Source organism: Panthera pardus, unplaced genomic scaffold, assembly GCF_024362965.1.
Source record: "Panthera pardus isolate Hobbes unplaced genomic scaffold, ASM2436296v1 HiC_scaffold_6, whole genome shotgun sequence".
Taxonomy (NCBI): domain Eukaryota; kingdom Metazoa; phylum Chordata; class Mammalia; order Carnivora; family Felidae; genus Panthera; species Panthera pardus.
The window spans coordinates 48,660,077-48,682,148 of record NW_026526991.1 but is presented as its reverse complement, the minus strand read 5'-3'; positions in this window follow the sequence as shown (position 1 = coordinate 48,682,148).

Genomic DNA, 22,072 nt, shown 5'->3' with positions numbered 1-22,072 from the left:
TTGTTAAACATAACTGATGTTACATTATAAATGGGCTGATCTGTCCAGAGCTCTTGGAAGGAAAAGGTATTAAGATGTTTCACAATGAAAACCACCCTCAAGTCTATGACTTTACATTTGTATATACATGAAAATACAAATAAGGAGTGGGTGATAAGGCCTTATTATAACACAGCAGTAAGGACTGTGATAAAATAGAACGAGTGGGAGGGTTTCTGCTCCCACTGTTTGATTGACTCAGAAAGCAAGCTCTGGAGCAGTTCTTTACTTGATCATCTGATATAAGGTTAGAATTATGTTGGCAGTTTAATATTCAATTCTTAGAGGGTAAATAGCCATGTCTATAAAAATATCAAGTACATAGTTTCAGAATCTGTCATTATCTGAAATAAGCTGGCTTCCACCACCAGCCAGTCAACTAACTTACAGATCTAAAAATTAACTCTTCTCAGAAATAAGGTCTTAATGTTCTCATTTTCTTCCCTGATAAACAAAAGACCCAGGCAATGAAAATCTCAAAATAAAACTGAGAAAAATTTCCCTTTGTTAATTTCCCTTTGTTAAGATGTTGTTATGCATTGTATTAGTCCATTCGGGCTGCTACAACAAAATGCCACAGACTGGGAGGCTTAAATAACAGAAATTTAGTTCTCCAGTTCTGAAGGCTGAGGAGTCCAAGATCCAGGTGCCAGCAAGTGGGTTTCATTCTGAGGCCTCTTCTGTTAGTTTGTAAATGGCAGCCAGCTTGCCATGTGCTCACATGACCTCTTCTTTGTGGGTACACAGAGACATGGAGAGCTAGATCCCTGGTGCCTATTTTTATAAGAGCATTAATCCCATCAGACCAGGGATCCTATCCTCACAACCTCATCCCGCCTTAATTATCTCCCAAAGATCTCATTTTCAAACACCATCACATTGGGGATAAGAGCTTCAACATATGAATTTGAGTTGGGGGGCATTAATATTCAATCACACATGCACCACGAGGCACATATGTCATCCTGTTCTTCCAGTCACTGAATAATATATATATTCTAAGGATAAAAATCCAAGGTCCAAATAATTTAGATTACCAAAAATCTGTGTATATATAAATGTATAGTCCAGTTCCTCTAAACAATTTAGTAAACACTGATTAAGTGATGAATACTCTATATTCATTTTACAGGTGTCACACTTGAGAACCACAGAACTGATGTCTTGCTCTAGGTCACAGAGCTGATTTGTAATAAGGCCGGTCTGCTGATTACTAGTTCAGTGATCTTTCCAATAAACCCACATCATCCCTAACTGGCATGAAGACATTTCTACATGTCAGCCCAACAGAACATGTCATAACCCTGGGTCATATCAGAATTTGAGTGGTGAGCCCTAGACACTATACTCCTGACTTCTGGGAGTCTGATGGCTAGCGCTGAGCAGAGAAAGAGGTCAAGAATCTGATCTCTATCCCAAGACGCTACAGAAGGTTGCACTGGTAGATATCTGCCGGGCAACTGAAGAGGGCTTTGAGCGACTTCCTTAAAACATTTTGCAGACGCCATAACTGCTGCTGGAAGGCCCAGAAACAAGTTCACCTTGAGCAGCATAGGAAACACGTAGTTGTCCAAGTTCCAAAGAACCCAGAAGCCATTTTAAATGGAGACAGACACTGAGACTCAATGGAGGCTGACTGGCTCTGGGAGAAATTTCTGAGAGCCTCTGATGTAAGAGGCTAATTGTAAGTGACAAAGGACTGATGGCACCCCCCAAGGACTGCTATAGCAGGCACTGGCAAGGCCCAGAATTTAGGCAGAGCCACCAGAGCAGATGCTTGGTCAGACTAGCCACCTGAGAACACTGGTCTCAGTGCTTCCCTGTCAGAACAGTTCCAATTGCACTTAGTTAATTATGGAATTACATGGTCCAAATCTGTTTTCCCAACTAGATTATAGCCCGACCAGGTCAGGAACAATTTATATTATCTTCACATTTCCCCCAACACCTAGATTAGCATCTAGTCCATAGTAACTACTCAATAAACAGTTGTTCAGATGAGGAAAAGGAGTATCAACTACCTTCGCTAAAGTCTTTGGAATAGAGAATCACAAGACCCAGAAGCTAAAAAGAGGAAATAGAATTGTTAAGCCTTCCATTACCTTCTTCCTGTGTCAAATATGATCAAGTTGGAAGGCCTGAAATGAGTGAAAGCTTGAGTAATTATAATAATAATAACAACAGAACTCTAATTTACATATTTAAAACACTTCATTCTTCCCAAATAATATCATATACTTATTATTACTTAGTTCTCATGACATAAGTATTCCCATTTTAAGATGAAGAGGCTGAACTTCAGGGAGGTTATAATTTGTCCCGCATCACAAAGCTAATGAAGCACAGAACCAGGATTCATATCCAGGTCAAACAATTCCACATATGGTATTCTTTCCACTCCAACTACATTAAAATAACAAAAATTCTAATAAGCACTGATTCTGAAATAAATGAGGGAAATAACCATTTTAAAATTAGCAAGCTGCTCTGTCTTCTAGACTAGAAATTTGAATTTATTTTTTGCGTCAGACAGTCCCTTTGTTCTGGGAAAAGCAAAAGGAAAAAAAAACACTTGAGAGAGGTTCTGCTGTTATTCAGATAGGAAGCACACGTCCACCCACCCTGCTTGGGGAAGACCCAAGTGCGGTGACACATCCCTAATGTCAATGCTACCTTTATTCACTCCATATTTATTGGGTACCTCTGTGTGCCGGTCACAGTTCAAAATGAGACACTGCGTACCATATGTCACCTGGGAGCGTCTTTTGACAAATCTTTATTCCTACAAATTACATTTCAGAGAGAGAAATGTTTTCTTCCTGGTAAGCATGCTGTCTGCCCTATCAAACCTGTATCCTATTTGGGCCTCCTTACAGAGTGGGATGTGTTGATCTTTGAGATCTTTGCAGGAGCTGGGATGTTGGGAGGAAGATACCTACAGGAGGAAATGTGGGTGTGAACCTCTTTTCTGTCCTGCTGAAGGAAAGACCATGGTGGGGTTTGGAACCACGTAAGCCAGGGTAGTGTGCAGAGTCCCACTGAAGACCTTATTTTAGAAAAACCCAGAAGCTGGAAAGCACTAATGTGTGAGTTGGGTGTTCTGATGATTTGGGGGAGCTGAAGGTTAAACCTATACCAAGTAGGGGTAGGGTTTTCATTTAAGGAAATATACACTCCCAGTAGGATACTCACTGTGGACAGACATTAATTCCAGTACAGTCAGTGTAATCAACATGGTGGCTTTACACAGAATGTGGGAAACTTGGCTTCCTGTCTCTGGGCCGAGGGGAATTTTGCAGGGTTTCCCTTGCTTGGGACCTTCCTATGTGTGGGGTGATGCGGAGGAACTGTTCTCTGCTAGGTGATGGCCAATTGGAAGCTGAGCAACCTTGAAGGCTCTAAGAAAAGCCACAGTTAGAAGAGTGGTTATTTAAATTTTACTACTCATGTGTTTGGTCTCAATTGTGTTACAGGGAATTATGGAAGGGCCTGCCCCATAGTTCGGAGAGGCTGGCAAATGGAAGAGCAGGGGTCAAGGGGAGAGTGTGAAGATGGTCCCCAAGTGATGACAGAGTGACCAAGGCAGCTCAGTCCCAGGACCTAGAGGAGAGCTTTCAGTGTAGTGGGAAAACAGTATAGGCAGGGGACACTAAATTCTAGAATTTGGTCCAAAAAGAAGGTAGCAGTTTGCACTTTAATAACTCAAGCAGTTAAAATTTTTTATTTAAAAAGATGACTCTATTTTGAAATCAGACTGATGAAGCCTCAGGCATGTGGGGAAAAGCCCTCTGCCCCTAACTACCCCTCCACTTCAGATTGCACGAGGGCAACAGGCCCGTGGAAAAAAAGATTCCAAAAATTCTGAGACAGAGTCCACAAAAGATTTTACAGAAGACAAATGTCATGCCTGAAAGACTAACTTATACCATTGGAGGAATTCACTCACCCTCAGCCGTCTCTCCTTCCTAATTATCCTCTCTTTAGCGCCAGGATTCTCTGATAGACTCTGTCTTAAGGAGCCCCTGGGCCTCACCAGAAGCAGGGCCCAGCCCAGCCCACAGCAGCCCACCTGCTTCTCCCCCCAGAGCAAGAGGTGATCTCTGGAACATCCCTGAGCAGCAATTAACCACCTGAAGGAATGAAAGGGACTCATCTATTCATCACATATAAAAAGACTGTGATCCCTTCTTCATGCACCTAATTTAATCCCATTTTAGTGCACATTTTCAGAGTAAATGGACACTCAGCCTCCAATCCGTGTATATGTATGTCTAAAAAATCAGGAAGAGATATAGTAAGCACACCTGCAGAATATTAAGCACAGCCCATTGGTTTCTGTCTAAATGAAACCAAGCTCTCATTAGCATTTCAGAGTTAAGAGCACAGACTTGAATCAGACCTGGGTTTCAATGCCATGCTCCACTATGAATGCCCTAGCATCCTCAGAATAGGTACTTCTTACCCCCAAGCCTCAGCTGCCCTGACTGCAAAATGGACGTGACAATTGTACAATGCCTCAGAGGGTGGTGGCTGTAAGGAGTGAACTATTCAACGCACATAAAACATTAAGAAACATGCCTGGCATCTGCTAAGTGCTCAACCATTTTACTATTTGTATTTCAGTATTTCTAAACTATTGCCAAATTCAGGTGCCAACTACCAGGGCATCCCAAAAGACAGAAAGGAAAGAACTACTGGGTAAGGTTCTGAACAGTACCATAACCGTGCTTTGACTTCATCACTCGCCACTTCCATCTACTGCTTTTTTGGTAGCATGCTGGAAAATCAACCACAGTGCGCTAACACCCACACCCAAGCAGCTCTCTAAATCAGTTGTTCTTAAATGAGTCAGCACACACCCGAGCATCTTGGCCACTCATCTGATGTACACAGGCTTCAGGTTCCCAAACAAACTCCCACTAACATGCGCTGGCAGCCTGCCACAGAGGCCAGGGGGCGTGGGTACACAGGTCCACACCCCCCCCCAGCTCGGGGTTCAGGGTTCTTCAGGTACAGTCACTGAGCCTGTGTCTGCAGGAAGGCAGGCGTAGTGCACAGTGCGCCAGAGCCACCCGGAGGAAGCATCTTCTGCCCACCTTCCGCCTCGCTGTAACCAGCACTCAGGTCCCACCAACATTCACGACCGCCAACTTCACACAATTAGCTGAGCTATATGTAAGAATGTTTCTATCTACTCCTGGGTCTGTTTTTCTCCTTGAGTCACTAAACATAACACTTGTTCAAATTTGATTTGTTTTCCTGGAGTAAAACTGAGATCATTCTTGTTTTCCGTGGGCAAAGGTTATAGGAACAGGAACACCTTCATTTCCAGTTCCTTAGGGAGAGGGCTGGGAGGCTCAAAAAGCAGGGTTAAGCCAAGACTATAAAGCCACTAGTGATGAAATCAGGTTTCAGAATGAGTTTAGGAAGTTTGACTTAAACTAACAAGGTGCTTTTTGGATTTAGGCTTTTTAAAAATGATGATACATTCAGGACAGAAAGACATCAGCTTACCGAGGCTTAAACAGAAAGAGAGATCATGGTTGATTAGCCTTAAGATGAGCCGCCAATATAAGTAATGTGCTTGCCAAAAAGTGGCACTTTGCCAGCACTACCGCAGTTGAAAGAACCAGACAAACCAGATGTGTCTCTTCTTTCTCACTTCCCTGTTTAGCCCACGGCTCTCTAAGTTCTGCACCACCCCCACCCCAACACCTCTCAAATTCTGACTGCCAAAGGTCACCAGTGACCACAAGTCGGCAAATCAGTGGACTTGTTTCCAGTCTCAGAACCCGCCCCCTTTTGGTCTTCGCTGTGTTGACCACGCCTCATTTTCTTTCTTCAGCTTCTCTGATGCTGCTCTGTGTCTCCTGACACCCCAGCCACTTCTTTTCCGCCCCCTCTTGTCTTTCTGTCCCACAATGTTACCTGTAACTGAAGGTTCAGTCCTCATCCCTGTTCTCTACACACACTACCTGGTGATCTCAGCTACTCCCACAACTTCAGCTATCGTGGGGAGGATAAGAAACCCCAGATCTATCAGTCTAGTCCAGACCCTGAGCACCAAATCTGATATATCCAGCTGTAACCTGGAGAGCCACACTTGGTTCTTCCTACTTCTCTAGCCCTTGATTCTCCTTTGCTTCCTTTTTCTATACTCTTATCTTACCAAATAGCACCACCAGCCACCTGCTGGTCCAAATCAGAAACCTCAAATCGCTTCAGATTCTCCCCATCCCTTACCGAATATATTAGGTAAGTGACAAAAACTCTTCTCCTTAGCTTATTTTCTATCTACCTCTTCCTACCTGCCCCCCTCACTTGGCTCTATGATTTACATGCAAGCAGGAGGCATCTCTGATTCTTACCCCGTGGGGTCTAAAAAGATCATCTGTTAGGCTGTCTGCCTCAAACTACATCATTCAAAGTCTCTTCTCCTAAAAAACCTCAACTTTCTACATAGTACTTTACCAAAAAAAAGTGGTGATCAAAACTATTTTTTCAAAGAATGTAGTACCAATGCAGATATGGAATATCTTCTATTCCTTGATCTTAAGGCATCTCGTAGGAAACAACCAATATTAAGAACTTTTCAATAACAAAAGAATGGCCGTTATTTACTCATTCTTTCTTTCCACAGATATTCACGGATTCTTGATTTCGAGCTAGGTGCTCTTCTGAATGCAAGACGGTTGAGCTGGGGTAGGTAACGGACGACAAAGAACTCAGTAAATGAGAAATATTACAGTAGTAAATGCTATGCGGAGTATAACAGAGTGCGACTTGGAAGCTACTGTAGCTTGGACAATCGGGTACGGTCTCTCCAAGGGAAAGCCATGTAAACTGAGACCTGAATGGTAAAAAAGGAGGCAGCCATGGGAAGATCAGGAGAAAGAGCACTCCATGCCAAGAAAACTGCGTAAAGGTCCTAAGGCAGAAATAAGCTGGGCCAGTTGGAGTAATAAAGAGAAGGAAGCTATGGTTGGAGTTCTGCGAGCAAGGGGTACAACTGGGTCACGTAGGTCAGATATCCATTAACTTCAAAATAATTGTACAGGGGAGTTTTTATTATTACCACTTAAAAGCTAAGGAAATGGAAGTTAAGAAAAATTTAACTTTGTGCAGCGAGAAAGGAAGATTTTTCTTTGTGGTATCTGACTCCAAAACATGTTGCTTTCACATAGGGGATGATTCAAGTAAACCCAAGGTTTGTGACATTCTGGAAATTTTCCACATCAGTCTAGCCCCAAACTCTGCCCCAATTTCAATAGCAAATTGGTTTCCCCTCATCTTTTTATAAACAAGGGAGGCTTTTATGACACCTCTCATATTCAACAAAGTCACTGAAATGTGTGAAACTTGGGAAGTCCAGTGGTTACAAAAATAAGCCTAGTGTTCTTACTTTTTACAAAACATATTTGTGTTCCCTGAGTAAAAACATAATATGTGAATATTTAAATTAAAATAATACAGACACACATAAGGGAGAAAAAATATCCCATGAATCTATTTTTTAAATACATTGGCTTCTACTTAGGGTTCACAATTTATTTTTATTTTGTCATATTTGTTTATTATTTAATTTCATGTGATTTTAAACATGCCCTAGGGTATTAAGGATAATACAATAACTATGTCATCAGCTCAAAAAATGCAACATTATCAATACAATAAAGCTTTTTAAATTTTCATCTCCACTTGTATTTCTTCCTTCCCAGCAAAGATTATCACTACTTTCAATTTGATGTCTGTTATTCCATATGCTTTTTCATTCTTTTATCCATTTTTTTAAAATACTTTGTCTCAAATGGAAGAAGAGCTGAAGTAGAATAACTGACAAATTGGTGAAGGTCAAGTGAGGGGTAGTGGAACAGCGTGAAGCCCCTGGGGGTCCCAGAAGCTGAAGAATTGTGCACCCTTTTGAAGGCTCTTTCTCCATGAAGACCAAGGGTATTCACAGAAAAGACAACATTGTACATTGTGGAACTCTCATACATTGTTTGAGAGAGTGCAAAGTTCAGTGAATAGTTTGACCAGGTCCTTATAAATTTAAACACACACCAACCTCACCATCCAAAAATCTACTTTTAGGTATCTACTCAGGAAAAACGAAAACTTATGTTCCCACAAAATCTGCATGTGTGTATTTATACCAGCTTTATCCATAACCAACCAAAATTGGAAATAACCCAGAGATTCTGTACTGGTGAATGGATAAACTGTGGCACATGCATTCAATGGAATGCCATTTAACAATAAAAAAAACAATGAATCTATTCACATAAAAACCTGAACAAATCTTAAATGCATTCTGCTAAGTGAAAGAAGCCAGGGTAAAAAGGCTACATATAATTCCATTTGTATAATGATCTGGAACTACAGGGATGGGAAACAGGTAGGTGGCCACCAGGCATTGAGGGGTAAGAGGAGGGGTTGACTCCACAGGAACAGCACAAGGAATTGGGGGGCTAATGGAACAGAATGGAAATGTGGTGAAAGATGCACAACTCCATGCATTTGGCAAAACCTACAGAACTGTACATCACTGAGTAAATTTTGCCTTCCATAAACTAAAACCAATCAATGAGGATGTGGGAAAGATGTAATGCAGGCTGTGAGTATTACAAACGAACAACATAACCACACTGAAGGAGGATGGAGTAAAAAGGAGCTGATCTAAGTAACTTTGGAAAACAGTGTTTTGCTAGATACTATAAGACTCAAAACAAAAAGAAGTTAAACATTGTACTCTCATTGATAAATTGGTTTCGCCCAAGGGTATGGATTTGCAAACCTAAAGCTACTGTATGTATATACTAGGTTTGAACAAAAACACAAACATATTGCAGATAATGGAAGGAAGATTTCTCACTGTTGGGAGAAAAAGTTAGAAATGAATATCAAAGCTAGAAAATGACAATGATTTTTTGATATGTATGCAGATAGATACAGAAATATATATGTATGTGCATGCATAAGTGTACCTACTTATATTTCCTACTTCCCTTCATTGAGAGGAACTAGAAACAGCAATACTTAGCATACCTAGCACACAGATCTTGGTTTCTAAGTATCATTCTCCAAGAGAAGGGATGTGGTCCTGGCTGACTCCAGCGCTGGGGTACAGAAAATGTAAATGATACTAGAGTATCTTGCGTTGCCAGAAAGTAAGGAAGTGGTAAAACAAAACAAAATAAAACAAAAACAAACAAAACCAACAACAAAACATAATGAAAGGGCACAGCGGGAGACAACCTTGAAATAGCTCCTAATGGCCAAAGTTAGAACAACAATAACAACAAAATAAACGATGATACCATTGGATTATAACCCAAATAATTAAACAAAAATCTATGAATCTATACTCATATTAATATAGAACTAAATTAGTAAATGAATGGGGGAAAAGGGACAACTCTTCCACAGAGAAGAATTTTAATTAATAAACACAGAAGGAACAAGGGAAATTAAGAAAGCATCATTACAGGGGCACCTCGGTAGCTCAGTTGGTCAAGCGGCCTGATTTGGGCTCAGGTCACGATCCCACAGTTTGCAAGATCGAGCCCCACATAGGTTCTGCACTGACAACTTGGAGCCTGCTTGAGATTCTCTCCCCTCCCTCCCGCCCTCCCCGACTTGCGCGCACGCACGCACGTGCTCTCACTCTGTCTCCCTCAAAATAAATACACTTAAAAAAAAAAGAATCCGTCTTTTAAAAACACATCATTAGAACAGCACAGTAATAATCACCATAGGCAACATCCACTGATAGAAGCTAAAATAAGTAAATCAGAAAAGTACTACACTATCGGTAGTTTCAGCATGAAGAAAAATCAATAGTGACAACTTTCAAAGTTTTTTTTAAGTAGCTGTTAAGGTACAGTATCATTTATTGGGCAAGTAAAATGTCATTAATAATATTAGGAACTTGAACACATACTTTATTCTAGTCACTGTAGTAAGCACTTTACATGTGTTCACTCGTGGAATCTTCCCAGCAGCCCTACCCCATTTGACAAGTGAGAAAGAGATTAGATAGGGTTGGTAAGTGATGCATCTATAATTTAAAAGCAGAACTGTGTTGATAGATAAAAAGACGATAGATTGATATTAGATACTATACAAATAGGAGAGAGATAAGATACATCTATACGCATTTGTTGGTTTTGAACTAGAGTCCAAGTAAAATCAACCCCACAAGGAAAGCATCAGGGTGTCAGAGTGCTAAGGAGGAGAACAAGGAAATACTGGGACGCCACATCGGGCAGATGTTTTGTCTCTTTTTTCTTTGATTGAGAAAACGATGAGGGAGAAGACATGAAAAACTGAGAACCTAGTTTCTCACGAAAACGAGAGCAGCAAGGATGCTTTTTACCTGGCAGGAAATCCAAGTGTTCTTGAAGGCGGTCATCTTTTTTGGAAGATTGGAAATATCACAGAGGTCTTGAGTGGCCAAGCGGCTGAGAAGCAAGCTGGCATTGGAGGCTCACCTCCACCGGCCCGAGGTCTCTGGGAAGTCTGGCCATTGGAGCCACAGTTATTACTGACTATACCAGTCTCTGAGCCACCATTTACATCAGTTGCAGCCTTGATAGAATGTTTCTTGCTCACTATCTTCAAAATAAGAAGATGCCCTTCTGAGTTCGACTTAATAGAAATAATAGCTCAGTCTGGAAGTGAAAGAGGGGTCACAGCTTAAAATTTCAACTCAAACACATTTTGCTTTCTAATACAAGGACAATAACAATTTTATGTCAAATATATACATATGTGTATCTATGCATTTGCACAGATTACAAGTGCAGATGTTGACTGGCTGTTTCAAGAAATGACTTCAATCTTTTCAGGTATCATGATAGAATCATGGTTATGTGACAGAAAGACTTACATTTCAGAGATACATATTTACAAATAAAATGATAACGTTCCTGGGATTTATGTCAAAATATTACGGAAGAGGAAATAAAAGAGTGCATAGATAAGACAAGACTGGCTATGGGTTGATTATTGTTGAAATAGGATAACTAGTTCATAAGTGTTCAATATACTATTGTGGCTACTTCTGTACATGTGTAAAAGTTTTTATAATAAAAAGCGTTTACAAAGAAATACAGATTTTTTTCCCATTATAATCCAATATGAGTGACATGAAAGAAAAATTACACTCCAAAAACAACAGTATTTGTGGAGAAAGATAGGGGTAGAGAGACCACTTGGAACCATGCCCCCTGGAGACCAGAGCGCTAAGACAAATGATAACAATCCTAATAAAAACAGCAATATCTTTTTTTTTTTTCCAGTGTAAAACCTGTAGTAAAGAAATACCGAGAGAAACACAGGGCCTTATCTTTAAAAACAACGAAAGCAAATTTGTTGGTAAGACCTGCGAAGCCGAGGGGCCGGGCTGCGAGGGACGCGAGACCAGAACTACCGCCCAAGCGCTCCCAAGATGGCGCCGGGGCTGAGCCGCCGGAGGGCCAGGGGGCGACGCTCGCCGTGGCCGGCGGTGCGCAGGCTTCACCCTCCGCGGCTCTCGTCCGGTGAGGAAAACACACAAGTACCGAATGAGACAGTGCACAACCTGGTACGACATACACGAAACACTGACATTGTTCCCCCACATACGAGCACCGGCATTAGAAAATTATCTGTCATGCTAGAACACGCTGTGTTGACTTAAAGGAATGGTATAAAATGTCCAAGTGCATTTAGTATATTAAACTCACTTTTTTTTTCCTCAGAAGAGATTTTCTAGTTCAATTTTTATTTTTATTTTTTTAATTTTTTTTTAAACATGTATTTATTTTTGAGACAGAGAGAGACAGAGCATGAATGGGGGAGGGTCAGAGAGAGGGAGACACAGAATCTGAAACAGGCTCCAGCCTCTGAGCTGTCAGCACAGAGCCCGATGTGGGGCTCGAACTCACAGATTGCGAGATCCTGACCTGAGCCGAAGTGGGAAGCTCAACTGACTGAACCACCCAGGCGCCCCTCTAGTTCAATTTTTAATGTGTTTTAAAGTAATACGTGCATGTGGAAGCAGAAGTTCTGATACCAAAAGACCTAAACCATAAAGCTGAAGTCTCTCTTTCCTTGTCCCCCTGGTTTCTACCTAGTTTCACTCCCCAAAGAGAACCATTTTTAATTATTTCTGTTTTTTAATTGTTCTGATGTTTTTTATAATTCTAAATAAATGCTCTTTGCTTGGACTTATCTCATTGATTTAAACAGGAGTTATGAGCTCCTTTATATGAGAGATGAAGACTACCTGTTTCCTCCTCCTCCCAATTTTTCTTAGTAATACTTATTCTTACTTCTTTAATGGTCATATTTCTATTTTTAACAATATAGGTACTTCTTGATCCATTTTTTACTCCCATTTGTAAAATAAGATAATTGCTTGCTTCACTATCCAACCTGTTATCTAGAACTCTACTTTCACATTATCAAGGCTTATTAATATTTACTATCTATTCTACACCAATAGTGAGTTTTTCAGAGGTTTCTCCATAGATTGATTCCTATTCATGTTCAATATATTATAGTTATTATATTATAGTCAACTATTAGTTAACAAATAATGGGATTGAACCCAAAGAAAAAGAGATGCAACCCTAGGTCACTAAAAATGAACTGCTTGATGAATCAAACACAAATCTGTTCTCATTTCTTATAGCTCTATAATTACTCAGTTTTGATTTTCTTCATTGTAAGCAATAATTTTTTTTTCCTGGCACATTTTGATTTGTGTTGGGATTTCCAATGGCCTTCTTTTTGCTCTAGTTTCTTAATTTTATATTACAGAAAATTCACTTTCTTCCCAAAGTTGTTCTCCCATAGACTACGACCTTCTGTTCATTTATGGACTAATTTATCTCTGTCTTACAACTGTGATTCTGGAATTTTATTTTTGTCATGGCACTCTTGATTAAATCCCCAGTTTATTGGATCCCATGCCTGCCTTCTTCCTGCATTTCTGTTTTGCTTTGCCAGAGTTCATTTCAAATAATGTTCTTCAGAAAAGATATGTAGAAAGTAAATTTTCTGAAATCTAGAAGAGCTGAGAATACTATTAACTCTGTCTCCACATTGCATTCATCATTTGACTAGGCATACAATTCCATATTTAAAAATTATTTTTCAGAACTTCATGTCTGCTGGTTAATGAGAAGTCTTACACCAATCTGATTCTGATTCTCATTCCTCTGTATTGACTTTTTTTTTAATCTCTGGAAAACTTTTTTTTTTTTTTTTTTTTTTTTTTGAGGTGGGGAGTGGGGAGAGACAGAGAGACTGTGAGCAGGGGAGGGGCAAAAGGAGAGGGAGAAAGAATCCCAAGCAGGCTCTGTGGCCAGTGCAGAGCCCTAGTCAGAGCTCAATCCTACCACCCTGGGTTCATGACCTGAGTTAAAACCAACAGTCTTATGCTTAACCAACTGAGCTACCCATGTGCCCCAGATTATACAACCCTTTATCTTAGGTTTTCTGGAATTCCACGTGTGTTTAGATGTAGAATTCCTAAAATTCAAAATGCTGGCAATGCAGCGGGTTATCCAAAGCCATATTATTGATCAGCTATAGGCAACTTTCTTATATTGTCTCTCTGGTGACTGCTTTCTCTCTAATTTCTCTCTTCACACTTCTGGAAGTCTTGTTAAATTTCTGTTGGACTTCCTAAATTACCCTTCTAGTTTTTTAAACTTTATTTCATCTTTTCCATCTTCTTTTTCATTTTGTTCTATATTGTAAGAGATTTCCTTCAAGTTTTCTTCTGGCTCTTCTTTGATTTTTATTTTTAATTTTAGCATTTAAATTTATTAGATTTTATAAATACAATTTTATAATCTTTGAAAATTTAATAAATATATAATACCTTCTCAAATTGTTCTGAGAGCACTCAGTAAAATGTATAAAGTTCTTTTCTGATCTCTGGAGTAGATTCTTCTGTTTAATCACCTTGGTCTTTATTTGTACTCCTGATTTCCTGAAATAACTGCCAATTCTTTGTGTATTTTCGAATTTACAGTTGAGGGACCAGGTTGATTACTGTAAGTAACTGGCATGTGTTCCTCTATAGATGCCAACACATTATCTACTCAGCTGTTTTTCCCCCTAGAATTTTCCAGTTCCAAGTGCTTGGTATGAGGGCAGGAGTGTCCTACAACTGCTTTTAATTTAGGTGCATAGACTTTAATTTAGGTGCATAATTTAGGTGCATAGACTGAGAGCCAGCTTGAATGTTCCACCAACCCACATGTCATTTCTCATACTAGTATACCATCTTCACAGACCGTTTGAAAGAACATTCCCCATATTCAGCAAAGGAATAAACCTTCTCACTGCATCCATGCTGGATGAAGGCTCATGTGTTATATTCTCTTCACAGCCTCCAATTATATTTTTTGATTTCTGATCTACTTCCCATTCCTGTTCTTTGTATGCACTGGGGGTGAACTTCTACCTCCTATGCTATAGCCTGTCCTGTGTTCTGGGCTGTGTCTCTCTAGCTCTTTTTTATTTCGTTATGATTCTATTTACGTCTCAGGAGTAATTTGTCAAAATCATCACATCTTCTGGTGTCTTCCATCATGTCTTTTCAACATTTTATCAAATGTCGTCAGGAACGTATTCACTCTTGTTCTGAAAGGGCACGATGGCAAATGTGGACGTTGGTTAGAACCAAAAGCCCAAATACCTTTTCCACTCTCTTCCAAGTGCACCACTAAGACCAAATTAGGATAATTGTGCCAGATAACTTGCAAAAGTCCAATATCACATCCTAAATTTTCAGTAGAAGAGCACACATGTGTAAAACAGAACCCGTCCCATTGTCAATGGCCTAATCTACTTCTTAACTGCAGGAAGAAGAGAACAACATAGATTTAGCTGGCGAGAGTTCAAAATGCAAGATTACCAAAGCTAACAACTCCATCAACATCTTTCAGAATATAATAGATAAAATGAAGTATTGCTATAGCATCTGTAGCAATACTGAAATGGAGAAGCAGAGCTCTAGACTTTGGTGTCTTTAAAACAGGATCTGGAGCAGATTGTCCCAAGAGTCCTGTTAAGTAACCTATTAGATTAAGCAAATATAGCAGGCAGACAACAGGCCCCATGAGATCCTGAGGCTGCAGTTAGTGTGGAAGAAAAAGTCATGGGGCACCTAGGTGGCTCAGTCTCAGAAGCATCTGACTTAGGCTAAGGTCATGATCTCATGGTTTGTGAGTCTGCTGACAGCTCAGAGCCTGGATCCTGCTTTGGATTCTGTGTCTCCCTCTCAGTCTGCCCTCCCCCACTTTCACTCTGTCTCCCTCTCTTTCTCAAAATAAATAAACATTAAAAAAAAATTTTTTTTAAGTCACAACATAGCAATGTGGTTTAATAATCAACCAGAGAAATGAGACATGCTGTGAAGGAAATAAACAAATGGAAGTAAAAGGTGGCTTGTTTTTAGAGAGCATGATCTAGGAGGGCAAGTCAGAAAGGCTAATATACAAAGTCCTGAAAGGTAACAAGAAGCCATCTTTGGAACAGTGAGAAGGAAACAATTTCCAGACAGAGAAATACCAAAATCAAACACAGATTTCATGTGATAGCAAGGGGTGATGTGCAGGAGTAAATGAAAGGAGGAGAGTTTCTGGGGCACAAGGAACAACAGAACGGGCAATAGTAGATGATGTTATTAAGGCAGGAAGAGGGTCAGAGGCTTGAAGACTCCTGTAAGACATGGTAATGAATTTGGACTTTATTTTAAGTGCAATGGAAATCTAAGTGTTAGACCAGGGGAATGACATGATCTGATCTAATCTACAAAGTTCTCTTGAGCTGCTATATTAAAAAAAAAAAAAAAAAAAAAGGCTTGTGGTAGGAGGATGGGGTGAGAAGGGAGTAGGTATGGAGGAAGGGACAACTGGAGCCATAGTCCAGGGAAAAGATGATGGTGGCATGGACTGGAGAGTCCTGTGTGTATTGAGACAGACTGTTGCAGTTGAATTATGATAGATTTTTTTGGCTACCTGTTTTTAGTTGTGCATATTGTAGTTTGTATGATCAGTTGTTTTAAGGTTGATTGTCTCCTTATGCCAGAGAAAATGAATTGTAATCATCAAGTGGTATTTTGTTGGTAGTAGAGGCTTACTTTACCTTTTTTTGGAAAGATGGTAATGTAATCCTTATAGCATAGAATTTTCCTCAGTAATCTTAGTGTCTCCCTTAATACTTTACTCAGATATAAAACTGTTTATTTGTTCCTCAGCATAAGTTATGTTCTGCTCCTCAACCAAATGAGTGTCTTTGTGTTTGAAAACTGATCTGAGTAAATTTCATAGGTAAAGTTTCCTGTGACATATCGTTACCTTCAGAAAGTGGTTGGGTTTTTGTTTGCTTATTTTGTTTTGTTTTGTTTTGTTTTTTTATGGTAAAGACTTTGAAAAACTGGTTTTCCTCCCTTCACATTTTTTGTAGGTCCCCTAAATCTGTCTTAAGGTAACTCTTTCCCTTCTTACTGATGTCACAGTCTGCCCCAGGTTCTCCTTGGCAGGTTTCAGGAAGAAAGCAAGAAGCACTCAGAAGAAAGTAAAGGACAGGTGATGTTTTGATGGTTCACCTCAGGCTCCATAGGGCACAGAGAAAGGCTTTCAGGAGGTGGGGAAGGATGGGTAAGAAAGAGCCTTACGGAGATTAGTACGTGGGGGTTAAGGGATGTACTGAGAAGCCAGAAACACATCATTTTTCTCTTTTCTTTTTACCTTTGGATATGTTGCTCTATCTGGCTGCATCACCCCCAGTAGCAGCAGAATGGAGATTTAATACTTTGTTATTAAACACCCATATAGACGATAAAAAAAAATAATAAAACTTCCTATTGAGTCATTAGCTTCCAATTTACATAGAGTCCTCCACAATTTAACAAGACAGGATTCTTCAATCTCAGTTTTTATTTTTTTAAGGTTTTTTATTATTTGTTTTTGAGAGACAGAGAGAGCAGGAGAGGGGAAGAGAGAGAGAGAGAGAGAGGGAGAATCTCAAACATACTCCACACTGCCAGCTAAGAGCCTGACCCAGGGTTTGATCCCACAAACTGTAAGATATTGACCTGAGTTGAAATCAAGAGTCCGATGCTTACCTGATTGAGCCACCCAGACGCCCCTTCAGTCTCAGCTTTTAAAGCCACCTTACATGGCTACCCCTCCTGCAGTCTATCCTACTCTGTTTGAACACTGTCTTCTCTTCCCTCTGAGTCCTCCATACTATTCATTTCTCCCCTGTTCCTTTCCAAATGAAGAATGGAGAGAATCATCAAAGAAGATTCGGTATTACAATCAGACTTTTAATACTGCCAAAATAGGTTTCTGTCTTAATCTATTTGGGTCATAGCAAAATCCATAGACTGAGTGGCATATGAACAGCAAGAATTTCTTTCTCACAGTTCTGGAGACTGGAAGACCAAGATCAAGCACCAGCAGGAGATTCAGTGACTGCTTTCTGGTTCATAGACAGCTGCCCTTTTGCTATGACCTCACAGGGCAGAAGATGTGAGGGACTGCTCAAGTCTTTTTTATAAAGGCTCTAATACAGACTTGAGGGCTCTCCACTTACAACCTAATTGCCTCCCAATGCCCCTGCGTCCAAACACCATCTTGAAAGTTATACTACAAGAGTCTCTGTCTCTATCCTCACCTTGAATTGCCATAAAAATACTCTTTCATTACCCTGAATTTGGGATATGCCAGATTTCAGGAAGAGAGGAAAGCCAAATATATTGTCCTGTACCTGGAAGCTTCCTCCTCTTCTGTCTCACCTCATTAACTCTTCCAGTGGCATATCTTTCACTGGCATCTCCATCAGACCTTACTGTGATCTTGCAATTATGTTTGCTTGCCTGCCTTTCCATTAGATGAGGGATTCTTTCAGGGCCCAGGTGGTCTTTTAGAAGTATCCATATCACCAGTGCATAGCCATATCACCATGCTTGGTTATGTAGGTGCTCAAGAAATTTTTGCCGGACACATAAAAACCTAGTTCATTTCTGGAGAAGTCGAAATCTAGTTGCAGGATTATAGTGGCAGAAATTGAATTTAAGAGTGAAGTCCTTGTAAGTGGTCTTGAGGTATGTGCTGAAAAAAAAGATTGACATTAAACCTTTTTTTTTTCCCCAAGAACTATATTAGGAAGATGAGGTTAGTGGTAAATACTATTTACAAGGAAGAATTGGTTAGGGAAGAAATATGGGGTCCTTTATTTCATGAAAGAAAACTGTTTTTATCATACTACTTTATGGCATCTCTGTCATTCTGTCAGGTCTTTTGCCAGAAACTGGGAGTCATACAGGGTCTTTTTCAAAAATTTTATTTAAATTCAAGTTAGTGAACATACCATGTAATATTGGTTTCAGGAGTAGCATCCAGTGATTCATCACTTACATGTAACACCCAGTGCTCATCCCAACAAGTGCCCTCCCTAATGCCCATCCCCCATTTAGCCCATCCCCCCACCCAACACCCCTCCACAACCCTCAGTTTGTTCTCTGTATTTAAGAGTCTCTTATGGTTTGTCTCCCTCTGTTTTTATCTTATTTTTGCTTCCCTTCCCCTCCTATGTTCATCTGTTTTCTTAAATTTCACATATTTTCTAATTCCATCCACATTGTTACAAATGGCAAGAATCCATTCTTTTTTGCATCATTGGGTTTTATTCCACTGCATATATATACACATACCACAACTTCTTTGTCCATTCCTCAGTCGATGGACATTTGGGCTCTCTCCACAATTTGGTTATTATTGATAATACTGCTATAAACATTGGGGTGTGTGCGGCCCCTTCGAATCAGCATTTTTGTATCCCTTGGATAAATACCTACCAGTGCAATTGCTGAGTCATATGATGGCTCTATTTTTATTTTTCGAGGAACCTCCATACTGTTTTTCAGAGTGGCTGCACCAGTTGCTTTCCCAACAGTGCAAAATACTCCCCCTTTCTCCACATCCTCACCAATACAAGGTCTTATCAGCACCACCCCGTCTTCTAGTGTGGGGGAGGGAAAAGATTCCTTAGGAGAATAAAAGCTCATAGACAAGATGGGATGTCAGGATTTGTGAATTAAAGAGGCTGCTATTAAAATGCAGCTCTCCCAGGACAACGTTACTTGTAACACTTGAACTATCTGTGACTTTGTAGGAGCCTTACATTACACGTTTGCTTGTCAGCTTTTCCATTAAATTGGGAGTTCCTTCGTGGCGGGAATCACCTCTCACAAGTATCAATATCCCCAATGCATGTAACTGTGCATGGTTATGGAGGTGCCCAGTAAACTTTGTAGAATAGGTGAAAACTTTGTTCATTTCTTTAGAGGCCTAAAATCTAGTTGTGGGTGATGGTGGCAGTATTTGGTGATTTGATGGAATTCAGTGTGTGGGGGTTTACAAAGGATTGCATCTTTGTGGTACTGCCCTGAGTTATAGCCCTCTTAAAATTGTCTTTTCCAGGGCACCTGGTGACTCAGTCGGTTGAGCATTTGATTCTTGATTTCAGCTCAGGTCATGCATGATCTTGTGGTTTGTGGGATTGAGCCCTGAGTTGGGCTCTGCACTGACAATGCGGAGCCTCCTTGGGATTCTCTCTCTTCTCCTCCCCCGTTTTCTCTCTCTCTCTCTCTCTCAAAATAAACAAAGAAACATTAAAAAAAAAAAAAAAGATTGTCTTTTTCCTAGAATGGATCCTCCTACAGTGTTCACTATATTCCCACTTGATACACAGAGAGGGACATTTGTTTGTTGAGTATCTTCCTATCTTCCTTCCACAGTACCAGAAATGTATCAGAAATTGTTCTTGTCCCCCCAAACCTGATAATTTGTTTGAGAGATAAAATACAAAATAACACAGCGTAAAATCCAATGCATTGAAGGCCTTGCATTTCATTTAAAATACTTCCCACAAGGAGCTTGCAGTTTTGCATATGAGCAGACTGATTCTGTCACTGGTGCCCTGTAATCTATGGGATGTGCAAAAATGACCCCACCCCTGTTAGAGGGCCTGAAGCTCCTCCCTTAGAATTTGATTATTTTAGAATGCCATTGATACTCAGGAATATTCTTTGAAAACATTAACATCGTTAGGATAAGACACTCAAAGGCCTGCATTTAATCCAGCTCCTTAGGAAAAGAATGCCTCTCAGACTTCTTCCAGCTGGGTCAGCAGGTGGGAGCGTTACACAGCAAGTAAAAGGTGTGAAAGGAGAAACAAGGAGGCTGCACGCCAGGCATGAGATCTTGTAGATGGAGGACGGCAGGCTCAAGTGAACAGTGGCACTAAGGAATCCTAGATACACAAAGGGCTTTGAGGTTTAGAACCAGCGAAGGGGTCAGGAAGAAGAGTTACAAAGAGGAAGTGATTGGGCACCGGATACACGTTTCCTACTTTGTAAGTTCCCCAGCGTGCTTTCTTTCCCACCTAGCTATATGTTTCCTCTGTGTCCAGGGCTATGAAGCCCTGCCTGAGACCCTGCGGTCATTTCTTCTCCATGGATGCCATCGATAGTTCTCCTGCTGCTGTGGCCGCAGCAACAGCCGTCTACGCTTCTTCCTCTCGTCCCTCCGGAGGCTGTGCTGGGTTGCTGCAGTCCCCAGCAGTGTGGGCAAGGTCGGGTGGGCTATGCAGAGGGCACATCACAGCAGACTACACAGCTACGGGCCCAACCTCTCTGGCCCTGGCCCCGTAGACCCTCTCTGGTCACAGCTGCTGTCTGGACTAAGAGCTTCTCTGCTATGCGAGGGAGACCCACTTCATCTTTGTTGAGTGTATTTCTGGGATTCGCTGCCCAGACACAAGGCCTCAGCAGGTGCCAGATTCCTTCAGCTCTCGACTGGCTTCCCTTTCTCTCCTTCAGTGTGTCCCAGTGGAGAGCGTGATTTCCGGATCCAGGCTCCCAGGGTTTGAGCCCTGGCTCTGCCACTTCCTAGCTGAGTGGCTTGTGTTATCTTCTTTGCTCTCCCAAACCACCAACGGGGTGGGGTGGGGGGGGGTGGGGAGTGCGATGTACGCTTAGCAGCTCCGTTTTACAGAGTCCCACCTGCTCCCCCTGAGCTGCCTCTTTCCAGCCCCGGGAGCCATCTGTTTCATCCAACCGTGTTGTCCTGTCCCTGCCTTACCGCCATCCGATGAGGCACCGATATAGCCCTCCTTCACTTACTCTCACAGCTTCTACCAGGCCGCCTTCCTGTCGCCCCTACCACTCCCATCTAATAAATCTAGATACAAGCTCTCATTTCACTTCTGAGAAGCCATTTCCTGTCATCTCTTCAAAGACTACCTCTTTCCCCCTGCCTGTTTCTAATGAGGAGCAGAAAGCAAACAAGTAGTCCTTCCTTGTCAGCAGACCCAGGAAACTGTTCCTCCAGCCACACCTGAAGTCCCTGCGTTGCCAGGAGCCGGTCCCCTCGCCTTTTGCCGTTTGGGGGAGTTACCCGTTTGGTGAGCGGTATGAAAATTGGCTTTTGACATCAATATCCTGGTGTAAGTCTCTGAGATAGGAAAAAGATGAAAATAAACATGTTTCCACATTTTAGGGTAGAAAACCCAGTCTGCGGTTTCCCTGGCACGGTCATGCCAGTCAGAACCTCAAACCATTCAGCCCTCTAGGCTGCCATTTCTGTTATTTGTTAACCTGCTGTTAAAAAAAAAAAAAAAAAAAAGAAAAGAAAAGGAAAAAAAAACCCTGGTTTCGTTCATAGCACTTGATTTTGATTTTACTGAAACTTGTGTGGTTAAAAACATTCTTATACTAATAGCTATGTGACCTTTAAGATAGTTGGCAGGGAAAAAAACTCTCGTAAGAATAGAGCCTTGTTTCCCAACTTGGGGTCTTCTCACTTCAGAAATGGAGACCTGTGAAGTCACCTTTTCCCTGACTGTGCCTGGAGTCTGTTCCTCACCCCTCTTGTCTCCCCTCCTACTTTCAGAGGGCCTCCAGGTCGCTGCCCCATCATGGAAATGGTAGTAGTTGGTCAATGATGAGCTGTCCTGCAATATA